The following is a 12,241-nucleotide window of genomic DNA, read 5'->3' as shown; positions in this document are numbered from 1 at the left end:
AATAGTGAAAACAATTCAGAGGAATTCAGTATCTGAAGAGCAGCTAAGACTTCAGAAGATGTATGCCTGACTTGTCTTCATACTTTTATTTGGACACCTTAAACTTCCAAGTGGATAGAGGTAGTCATCAGCATGTGTTGGGATTAAAGACTGCAAACACCTCAGCCTGCAGCCTGTCATGTCACCTTAACGTAGCACTTTTAAGAGTGGAATCAGCTTCTGTAATAACTACATGCTTAGTACGACACACATTTGCCACAGGGTGAGCCCCTGCTTTATTCATCTGAATAACTAATTGTGTGGGCACACATCCCGCCAGTGTGGGATAAGACTGCTCGTGTTTAATAGAAATTTTAACAGTGAGATAATTTAATCTTGCCTAATGGTAACTCTTCCCCCCTCATAGTAAACCTGACGAGATTCATTTGTGGTCTTAGCACATCTGGAGTTACATGTTCTCAGGTAAAACGCCACACAGTTTTGAAACATCTTACCCAAAAAGCAGGGAACATTTTACATACTCTTCAGTCGTGGGTAGGGGGGGAGGAGGAATAAAAGACATTTGAGATCTTAAACCTCTCACATTGCTCAGAAGCCGCTGGTCGCTAGAGGCGGAGGCACGGCGGCAGGCACGGCGCGGGAGTCTGGCGGGCCTCGGCGGCGGGGCCGCAGCCCCGGGGCGGGAAGGTCCCGGGGGTGCCGGGCACACTTAGGGCGATGCTCCAGGCCCGGGGCAGGCTCCCGCCCCCCGCGGCTCCAGAGGCCCCTCAGTGGCGCGGCCGCGGCCTGCCGGCTCCGCGGGTGCCCGCTGAGCCCCTCTCCGGGCCCGTTACCAGTTTTTATAATGTATATCGATTCATCCCTAACGAGGCGGGGGGAGAGCGAGGCGCTGCGGCTCCGGTCAGCGGCATCAGCGGGATGAGCGGCCGGGTCCGGCCCCTCGGCAGCGGCTGCCGGTGGTGGCGGGAGCCGCTCTCAGCGCCGCCGCGTCCCTCGCTCGCCTCATGGCGGCCGCCTCCCCCCGGCCCCTCAGCGGGGAGGAGGAGGGAACCCTTCCCCGCCGCACCGGCCATCGGGTCCTGGAAGGAGCATAGCAGCCCACCCTCTCACCGCCGGGCACGCCCCCGGCTTCTAGCGAGCTGGCGCTGCCAGGGCAGCGCTGTACACCGGTATGGGGGGAGGAAAGGGCGAGACCCCGCCGCCGGTGAAAACCACCGAGCGGTGGCGCCGCCGTTTGTTCGACAGCTGCCAGGACCTGGCGGTAGGAGGCGGAGCCCACCGAGCCGGGGGAGGGCAGGCAAGATGGCGGTGGCTGTGGCGCTGAGGTTGAGGTGAGACGCCGCGGCCGTCCAGCCCCACCAGAGCCTGACGCCCGGGCCGCCCCAGCGCCGCGCTGTCGGTAAGGGCAGGGGGCCCGGCGGGGCGGCGCGGGGGAGCGGCGCGGCCCGGTGGGGCAGCAGGGCCTAGCGCCTCCACTGTGAGGAGGAGGAGGAGGAGGGGGAAGAGGCGGGGGCCCCGGCCATCCCTTCCTCCTCCCTCCTCACCGGGGAGAAAGCCGCTGTGGTCCCCGGGGGGAGGGCGCTGGAGCCCGGGGGGGGGTCCTTGGGGGAGCCGCCGGGGGTGGGGAGGTGGGCGGGTCAGGTGTGGGGGTGCGGCGGGGGGTGCCCGGTGCCCGCCGGGTTTTTTCTCTGTTGCCGCTGTTTGCGTGCGGGAAGGGCCGGGGGTGGCCCTCAGCGATGGCCCTTGCGGGGAATTTTTTGGAGCAATCCCAGAGGAGCGGTGTGTTGGGTGGTCATCCCTGGCCTGTGGGTAGGAAAAGTGCAAGTTAAAAAAAAATATAAAAAGAAATTAAAATAAGGGTCAGTTCTTCAAAATCGGCCGCTTGGACGCTGGGGCAGGAGCGCGGGGGCTGCTGAAGGCCCCCTGCGCTGGGGGCTGCCTGCCCCGGCCCCGCCTGGAGTTGTTGCTGATGCTGAATTATTCCTATAGGACCTGTAAACATCCCCAGCTTCTGTCAGCTCTGGGCTGCCGGAGGGCACGATGGAAAGTGGCTTTTTCTAGAATGGTTCTGACTTGATGGTAAAGAACTTTGTATTTACTGATTTTTCTGTACTTAAACCTGTCGGTTGCAGTTAGACAAGGTTCTTGTAGATGGACGTACGTACTGTTAGTGTTAGTCAGGCTCAAGTAAGTAGGTAGTCTGAACACTGTTGTTGTCTAAAACCTTTTTCTTCTTGTTTCACAGATATGGTCTTAACAAGCATATTAACTTTTCATGACTGTAAATATTGGTGTAACCTAAGAATAATAAAAAAGATCCCAAACAACTTACTACAATGAGAAGGGGATGTCTAGTTCTGAAGATGGTTTTGTGGCAGCATCCTTGTATTATGCAGTATTTTTAGGTATAGCACTGTAGTTATGAACTGCTAGAGCTCAGGCAGGGATTTTTATTTGAGGCAGTATGATTTGCGGGGGAAAAAACATTGCTATTATAAAAAACTCTATTATTGCGGTAGGTAGGATGGCCATGGGCACAGCATAAGCGGACACATAGCGTTGTGTCACTGCACATGAGGACCGTGCAGATCTCTTGCAATTTTGCACTGGAGTTTTATTCTGCAGAATGTTGTTATTCCTGATTAACTAAACAGCCTTGACATTTGGAAAGGAAGTATGTAATATTTGAAGTGGGTTTCTAGTTAGCTGAAATCTGGTGTCTTGTTTTGGGGGATGAAAGACCTTCGTGCTTATCCCAAGGAATCAGAAGTTCAGAGGAAACAAGGCAACTACAGTGACCCTTTTTGCAAAAGCATGGTTAATTTTTTCTCCATATTGCTTTTCTTTGTGATACAGTATAGGCTGCTAAGGAAAACAAGTTCTGTTGTGCTTTATGTGCAGTATAATTCACCAATTTGGAATATACTTTTGATATTGGTCACTAAAATATCTCATCTTGTTACTGAAGCATAGGAAAGAGCAGCATTTGGAATTGTGTTTCTTAGAGTTACATTTTTTAACATGTGGCAAGAATGTGATAAGTGTTTGCTTCCACAAGTGTTATCTTCTCTCTAGCTTGTTAGTTATTGTACAAATCAATTAAAAGTAATTATCCAGGTTGAAATTACATGTGCAAAATCCAAGTGTATCTACTTTTCTATGTTGTGCTGCCGCTGATTTATTTTAAATACACTTCATCTCCTGCAACCACTCATTTTAGTTGCTCTTTCTGGGCATACATGTCTTTTGTTGTCATCTAAAGGGATCTAGAAAACTCTCTCAAAAGCTGTGGTAAAAGTAGGGACAGCCTCTAAAGCTTCCTTTCAGTTTCTTCTCTGTAGTCCCCTTCCAGTGGTTCTTTAACCTGCATCTTCTAAGTTATTTCATTTCTCAGTTACAGCATGAGTGAGAGATGCTCACAGGAAAGGAGGCTGACTCTGCTTCAGCTACTGCTAAATGTGTGAAAGTAACTGAAACAATCTTATGTATTGCAGAACAATATTTTCCTTTTTTTGGTATTATGTTCTTAATACTGGCATTTAACTTACTCTTTCAAAGCTTTCAGCCAAAGTTTTGGTGAAATGTTTTATTCCTCTTCTTTTATAGTTGCCTACAAAATGGTTTTAAAGAAAGTTTTCTTGCATGATCAGAAATACTATTTGGAGTTCAGGTGTGCACAGCTACTTAAATTTAAGATTTTAACAATTTCATTAGCTGGAAGGGATCTGTGCCTCATGCAGGTGCTCTGCAACACAGTACAATCTTGAGAACAGACTAGTAACCAGACAGTGGTTTCATAATGCAAACAAATGTTTCCTGGATGCCAGTCTTGAACTTTTCAAGTCATTTATGTTCTGTAGTCAAGTATGAATCAGTGTTTCAGATGACAAGCTATTAACTGAACGTGTTACCTTGTCTCTCTACTGTAAATGTTCCAGATAAAAATTCTGACCTATGCAGGACTGCTGTCTATTAATATTTACTTTGTGCTATTTCTACATTATGCAAATAGCTAGGAATGTGCTGAATATATCTTCCATTTTAGTTCTTCTCTCCTTCAATGATTCTCCATCTAGTAACAGTGTTTTGTGATGTTTCCTTCCTCTTCTGTGCTAGTTCAGTGTTTATTCACCATCTGTTAAATGACTACTGTGGTCTGGGCCTAGTGGGGCTTAAGTTTAGCGAGTTGGTATGCATACGGAAAGCTCAGTCTTACCTTGAAGGTATGTTTCCTCCCAGTATCCTAAGAAAGGTTTCTGTGTCCTTGAATAGCTTCACATCTAAGCCACTCGTGTAATGTTGCCACTCCCAGACTGATTTGATATGCAGTTTTTTTCTTCAGGGTTAAGGAGGATGTTGGTCTGTGTGGTTTTGAAGTCAGTGACTTCACCTGCTTACGATTTCAAAGGGTATTGCAAAATTACAGTACTGTATTGGCACAAAGATGCATCAGCCATCTCTGAAAAATCCTATTGTTCGTAACTCTCAGCAGTGAAAAATTCAGAAATGAAATTTTTCTGCAGGCAGATTACTTGGGACAAACTGTTGACCAGAACTTAAAAGTTCTGTGCATGTTGAGTGACTAGTCTTGGGTAAAACTGAAAATGGAAATACTTCATCCTTTTTCATTTATAGGTGTTAAAGTATAACATATACTTAAACTAATACGGTGTTTCTTTTAGTACGTCCTCTTGAGCCATACATTCGCTTGTGCCTTATGTTGTGCTGCAGGGAAAGTGGATTTGGCTAATTCTCTTTGTAGTCTTCGGAAGTGTGAGGCACACTCATCCTGTTGGGAGTTGAAAACAGCCGCAGTGGCATTCCCTGGCTGCAGGGCACAGGCCATACACTCCACATGAAACGGTGGGGTTCCTGGGCAGAACCTGGGGCCACACTGAAAAGCGGATGCTCTCTAAATGGATTAAAATGCATTCACGTTTCAAGGAAGATGTCTAACAAACGTGAATATAAACCAACTAGGAAACCTACTGATTCCTGTCCTGTTTGTCAGTGTTAGAAAGCTAAGGCCAAATAAGTTCATTATATGTTCAAGTACTGTTCACCAAACTACATATGTATATTATTACAGTTATGCTGTACTCTTCACCTCATTAATAGTAGTTATTGGGGGGGGGGGGGGGGGGGGGGAGAGGAATTTGTTTAAATAATAAAAAAAACCCCCGTATATACTTGGTTATTCACTGTAGGGTTTTGTCTCAGGTTCATATTCTTCAACTCTTGTTTCTGCTTTTATGCCCTCTGAAGTGCTGTACTGACAGAGACAGGGTGTCTGAAAGGTGGGAATTCTCCCATACAATCAGTGTAATTTCATGGCTTCACTTTCTTGGAATGTCATTCCCCAAACCTTTCTTAATAAATGTGGTCACTTATCTGTTTGATTATAGCCATTATTTGTATAGGTGCTGATGTGTCACTGTGGTCTCAAAGATCAGACTTGGGCATATCTAGAACCTTGAAGTTCTGTTGTTTTTTTTTTTTTTTTTCCCCCACAGATATAAAGGTTTACTTGTACCATTTGTAGTTCAAGATCTTTTCCATTCTTTGGTTTTTTCTGTGACCTAGAGGCTGTTGTGTGAGTCTCAATTGGAGTTACATTTTTACATATTGTTGCATTCCCTGTGAAGCAGAACATCTCAAACTTAATCATAAATGTAGTAACAATAAGCTTTGTTTCCAGAAGGCCCTGGTGTACTTCCTGTGGAGTGTCTGAATAGACCTAGGCATTGCTCTTAGGTACAGTAAAAAAAAATTCTTATTTTAACCTTATTTTATTTTTAGCTAAAATCTGGACTTGATTTTATCTGAACCCAGTCAACTGAGGAGACTGATGAGGCTGATAGTTTGTCCTGAACACTTCTTTATAGTCTGTGGTTTCTCTTACACATTGTAGTTTGTGGAGCTATTGGTTTAGTCATTATGAATTAGTCCAGTAGTATTTCTTTTTCCCAACCAAAGCTACTTTAAAAAGCTGCCACTACAGATATCCTTTTGATAACAAATGAAAAAAAGAAGAGGCTGGAAACTTAAAACTGTAACCACATAGATTCTTGCATGTTAGATGATGTCAAAAGCAGTTTTACCTGTAGACAGATTAACAGGGAAAGAATAAATTCATGTGCAGTAGTTGTTTTTAAAGTACCTGTGCTTTCAGTCCAAGAGGGAGAAACAAAAACTGTTTTGAAAGAGTATTTTATCCATAGTGTATGATATTTATTAAGTTTGAGATCATCATGATTGTTTCTAAATCATATGTGAAATGGGAGGAAGTAGGTGAATTTGAGTAAACCTCAATGAGTTGGTGGACACTAACTCATGAGCAAGGATGACTTGCTGAGGAAGGTTCTCATGGTTCTTATTGCTGCTGTTTGCATAGCATCTCTTGAACGTCTTGCATGCTACAGACTGGTACACTGGAGGATGCTTGGGTTGGTTTCTGTTCCACCTTACAGTTTTGTGGGTGAAGTCTGAAGGCTTCAGTTGATGTTCCATGACCAGTTGAATTACTCCTGTGGCAGGGACAGGGTCCTTCAAAAGGCGTAAGGTAGATGTCTGGGGTTTGGGAACTGTTGCAGTTATATCAGAAGCTTCTTCCTTTGTGAATGAGAGACCTTATCTGTGCAGTGTTTGGACTTTGTAGGGTTTGCTTTGGACATTCAGTTCTGTAGATTCGGTTTCTGGGTTTTGGCTTATGAAAATTTTTTAGGGTGCATGTTAGCTGCACACTATTTGCTATATTGGGACAACCAAGAACAAGAATCTGGTGTTGCTGGGAAAACCAAAATATGTTTTCAATGTCTTTAGGAAATAAGCTATCTACTCTTCTATTATATACTTGTAAAATCAGAAAACCTTGTAATGTTTATATTGTTCTTTGGTTTAAATCAGCGATTAGTGGTACTTTCAGTCAAGGAAATGTCTACATCCTTAATTTCCATTTCTGCATGAAGGGCTTCCTCCTACCTCTTTTGGATAGTTTTGGTGTTACTGTGACCCTCCTTGGCAGAAGGGAGCTGGATAGGCTCCTTCACAATCTGTGAGTGCTATTCCTCTATAAAACTTAGAAGAGGAGGTTTCCTCCCTCAGGAATTCTGTGTACCCCAGTCTGTTAGCACTTTAACTGGTGAGCAGATGCTGAAAATATGTACCTTTATTTGAAATGTATACACTCAGCACCCCTCTCTTCCTTTTTTTTTTTTTCTATTTTGTTTTGTGAGGCAAGTGGGCAGCAATTAGAAGCCTCTGAAGGTGTCGTCATAATCTCAGTTTTTCCTATTATGATCCCTCATATAATATAGCAAAGTTGTGTATAGCCTAGGTCTTGATATCATGTATTAGCAACTTTTCTTTAAGATCATAAATTACAGGAGAGATTAAAATAGAATTTCCTGGAGAGGAGTATCTTGTCAGCTGAATTTGATCGACCTCATTTTGGTAGAGCACAAATTCTATTTGTATTTGTAGTTACCTAGCAGGAGAGAGAGAGAGTGAAACTGTTATTTTAAGATGAAGTGTAACGAGCTTTGGCAACAGTTTGGTTGTAAATTGCATATGCAGGCATGCAACCCATATTCAACTTCTTGAATGGCAACAAAAATTGTTTTGAAGTACTCTTTAATACGTACTCAATATTTAATGTTCCAAAACCTATTACTTAAGTACTTGGAGGAGTTAGTAGTCTGTTAATGGAAATTTTTTTCTATTAAAATTTGAAGTATAAAATCCTACTTTAATTTTTTAGCTATTGTGATGCAGATGGAAAAGTCTTGCTAGTATAGACTATATGTGACATCTTGAATTGATGGCTGTAATGCTCCTTGACTTCTGTCACTTACTGTAATTGGCTGAATTAAAGTATACCATGCTTACGTGTCATGGAGAATATGTCAGACAATGTATAGCATAATTGTGAGTTAATGCTTTGGACATTTAGAAATAAGATGATGTTATACACTAGTGGAAATTTCAGGAGTGTGAGAAGGGTCAAATTCAGATGTTTGGGCTTTTCTTAACACCTTTTTTTCAGATACCCCCATTGCTGTATTTATGACTTGATTCATACGACATTAATAATTAATGGAGAGAGTGTTATTTAGTGTTGCTAGCAAAACATAGCCCATGTAGATCTTAATTTTTTTACTGTATTTCTAGCAGGGATAGAAATAGCAATTTTTACGTCAACCTTGTGAGTAGATGGCGTGCAACTATGTGAGATTAAAGTTCTCAGGAATTTGTGGTATATTGTAAATATCTGTCAAAGAAGAAGGAAAGGCATTTGCACATGCGGGATTGTTATGGAAAATTCAGCAGTTAGTTGGTCTCAACTTGGAGAAAATATGTTCATTGTTTCTATTCATTCTAATAACATAACATATGCCCATATGCTTTGACTATGAGCTTCAGAGTATTCTGCAACGTAAAACCGAGTGGAAAAAGATTACAGAAAGTGTGGAAGAGGTCCTGAGCTTTGAGGATGATGTCTGTGTTCTGCAAAAATGGGAAGCACAGTATTCTGGAACATAATTTCAGTAATGGCTATTTAATCGTCTTTAATTTCAGTGTTGATCTATTAACAGTTTTTGCTTGTAGCATGCAAAGAATCTTTCATCTTTTGGGGGATATGCCCAATGGATTTTCATACTTAAAAGCACACCTGTAACTTTGGATATTGTAACTGGAGTACGCTTCCTTCAGTTCTTTTTTAAAGCACAACATTATCTTGAATCTGCTCAGGCATCATCCTTCTGGTAGGTTCTTGAATGAAAACCCTGTCTCTGTTATGATTGTCCTGTGTAATGATTCTGTAGCTGATTTTCTCACTTCCCATCCCATCCCAAAATACTTAGCAGAACTTTGTGAAATCGACTTGAACGGTTAACATAGAACAGTCTGAATTCAAACTTCTTTTATTTGTCACCAATTTTTTTTCGTTCTTTTTCTGAGTAACTATAAGACTATGCTGATAATTGGACATTAAGGCAGTGACTGAAGGACTAATAACTGCTCTTGAAGTGTCAAGTGTTCTTTTAGTTAAGACTTCTGGAATGCTAAGTCAGTCCTAGCTTGTAACAGTACCCGTAATGTTCTGAGCATTGGAGTTTTAGATGGTAACACTTAGCCTTTTATTGTGTCTGTTAGTTTGAATAAATAATTTTTTATATGGAGGTTGGACCTGTTAAGCTCTTGTTAGAGATCTGTCAGAAATGTGCATGTTAGTATGCTCTTGTGTGTGGCATATCCCCAAGATGCAAATTTGATGTTTTTGCTTGAGTGTTTGAACAGATTTATGGTTATCTGACAAAATAAAAAATATTAAGAAGACTTGTTTTGCCAATCTAGCAATACTCTTGAAGGGTTTTGCTTATGTGACTCTCTACTTGTAATTTTCTGTTATTGTATGTGAGTTGGAGCATTGTGTTTTGAAGGTACAGTGCATAGGTCTGTAATTCATGAAATCTAGTTATTGTGGTTAAATAGGTTGGTCCTTAAATGCGGCCTCTTCTGGTTTGTTTATTTTTTTATGAGATTGTTTCATTACCTTTTTATAAAGTGAAATCACATAAAGAATTATTCACAAGGATTGGTATCACGCTTTGGATAAGCCTTTTGAACCACTGCTGAAACAGCCCGTTCACTCTTCATTTTCTCAATAGAGTAAACTTCGAATAAATATTCCTGAATTGATTTTGTGATTTGCTGTAGATCCCCTGCATAAGGCAGAGCCTTCCTTGTTTTGCCATAGGTTAGTTACATCAGAGCTCAATTTACTAAGGCTGCTGATCTAAAACCAAAATCCCCCAACTCGGTTTAAGCCTTATATGACTGTAATCTAATTCTTTGCGCTCCTTATATCACAATTATTTTGCTCAAATACAAGATGAGGAAAATTCCCAAAAGGGTATGAAATTTAATTAGCAAATGTTGGTTAAGTACTTCAAGATGGCATGAAAATTACTCTAAATGCAAAAGTGTTAGCTTGTTTCGTATATGTGAAGAAAAATTCAGTCTACCCATGAGACTAATCTTTTATCCGTGAAGGTGAACGTAAGAGTAGGAGACATGGGTGTTCCACAAGCAGTGAGTAGGTGCCTCTGCCACCCGTCTGGCCTCTCGGCCCCTTCCCTCCTGCTGCTGTAAATGTTTGTGTGGCTGTGCATTGAGTGGTTTGGGCGAACTGGCCTGCTAAAAACAGTCACGGGTTTTGACCTGCTGTATTTTCCCAAGTGAAGAACTGCTTTTCTCCAGCAGTGCTAATTTTTGCCTACTTTAAGTGCTGCAAGACACAGGTCTGATTTCTGATTCAGTCATTGACTATTTCCTGGGTAGTCTGATAGATTTCTTAACCTTTCTGTGACTCATTTTCCCGTGTGTCTACTGAAGATAGTACATACTGCTGCTTCTTTTTGAAGCATTTTGAGATCTGGAGATCAAGAGATATTGTTCAAATTAATATTACCTCATAGAAACCGAATCTGAAATTACGCTATAACTGTTGCTATGATAATACCCAGTCCTAAATTATTTGTAACTTGCTCAAAATTCTCCGCATATGACAAATTGTAAGTGCAAGCAATAGCTTTTAAGGGGAAGTCTGAATTGGATCTGTTCAGTAGTTTAAGCTGGCCAAAGAGAAAAATATTGTCATACCTTTAGAAATAAACATCATTAAATCATTTCCTTTGCCCAAGAAGCTCAAATTAGCACAGGGCCCAGTATCTGTCCACAGTTCCTGAAACTTACTCTTGTCACAGCTTTTTCTCAGCTAGGTATCTTTAGACTTCTTTTTTGACTCTTTGCTCCCACTTCTCCTGTAATTTTAATATTTTTTTTTTAAATGCCCATTTGACACTACTGGGTTTCCCCATCCCTTATATGTTTTACCGCAGAGTCTGGGGATGTCCGTGAAATGGGGCACTACAGCAGAATGTACTGGGTTCTGAAGTACAAAACAAGAAATATTTTTCTGCTCCTTCTGATTGTCTCCGTGTACTGCAAGACAGCAAATTTGCCATCTTGGTTGGGAGCCGTATGAAAGTGTTTGTGTCCTAAGTTTGTCTTTGTGAGACTTTTAAGGCAGAATTCCAAAGTCTGTAACAGCTCTTGTAAATGTTCGTGTGAGAAACCTTGCAGAATAATGTGCAAAGGTCTGAAAAATAGATTCTTGCTGTCATTGAGTGAGCAGGGTTGGAAGCTGATTTCTTGTATTGTAATTTGTCGAGGGTGCTGAAAATAAAGATGAGCAGCCTCTGTTTTGGCAGAGCAGAGGGAACCAGTAGGAGGATCAGAGAGGCAGAGAGAGTTAATAGCGAGAAGCTTTGAGGAGGAATCTGATTGGATTTGAGTGGAGCAAGACTAAGTTTGTCATGACTGATGGAAGGATGCAGCAGCGAGGAAAGCCCGGATGAGGTTGTTTACAGTCTACACACACTGTTACAATTTTATGCAAAAAACCTGCTGTATTTAAACACAATCTGGACGTATGGACCTTGGAGAGGTTACAGCAGGAAGCTGGCATTGCCCTCACTGACCAAGGAATATATTGATTAAGAATTATGTACGTCCGCTGGATATGTGCGAGCAGATGCTGAAGAGAGGCGCAGATGTTTATAGATGAAAGGTCATAAGGTTGCCTGCAGAGAAACAAGAGCTGAAGTACTTAAATTCACAATTGCAGAATTAAGGTAGTAAGATGGGGAGAGATGAGCAGAATATTGGTGGTAATTCTGTTATCAAATATTGGCAAAAACTCTCCCACTGCATGCCCCCCCCCCATATGGCAGAAAGTGTGAACAAGCTCATAATGTAGGAGACTGGGAGATAAGATGGGGTCTCCAGGGCATGTAGGGAGGTCAAATTAGGAGCGCGTGCAGGCACGTGTGTCTGTAGCAAGAGAAGGAGGCTTAGAGGGAGGAAATACTGTACTTTAATGGCATTTTACATGTTTTTGTACTACAGTGTTGATTCTGTCTTGAAAGAAATCAGATCCTATGCAGAATCCCCATCCTTTAGTTCCCTCCCCACCTTCTAATTGCCAATATGTAACCATGTATTTTCCTCTGCTGTTACTGACCTTATCTCTTCCTGCTGTTGTGTCATTTATCTTGGGGAGGAAGAATAACGCAACCCCACCATTTCATGTTTTCTCTTTTTTTTTTTTTTTTTCCTCTTCACTTTACATGTCTCTTATGGACCACGATTATAACCTCTAATGCCATTTCTGTTG

General features: G+C 42.1%; 1 protein-coding gene across 3 annotated transcripts in view; it reads left to right on the top strand.

Annotated features, from left to right (window-relative positions):
• The first annotated feature begins 1,218 nt into the window (after positions 1–1,218).
• The window catches only part of NCOR1 (nuclear receptor corepressor 1), a 73,779-nt gene continuing 62,756 nt past the window's right edge, over positions 1,219–12,241 (top strand). Inside the window, exons 1-2 of one of the 3 annotated variants that reach the window (XM_055795152.1) lie at positions 1,275–1,399; positions 1,990–2,079. The gene's annotated coding sequence lies outside the window, so the exon portion shown is untranslated. Of the gene's footprint in view, positions 1,400–1,989; positions 2,080–12,241 lie in introns of all 3 variants that reach the window. The other 2 variants (XM_055795151.1, XM_055795150.1) reach the window with 2 other exon arrangements.

Source organism: Falco peregrinus, chromosome 2 (assembly GCF_023634155.1).
Source record: "Falco peregrinus isolate bFalPer1 chromosome 2, bFalPer1.pri, whole genome shotgun sequence".
In the NCBI taxonomy this organism is placed as follows: Eukaryota; Metazoa; Chordata; class Aves; order Falconiformes; family Falconidae; genus Falco; species Falco peregrinus.
The sequence above is the reverse complement of the archived record's forward strand: the minus strand, read 5'-3'. Positions and strand labels throughout refer to the sequence as shown.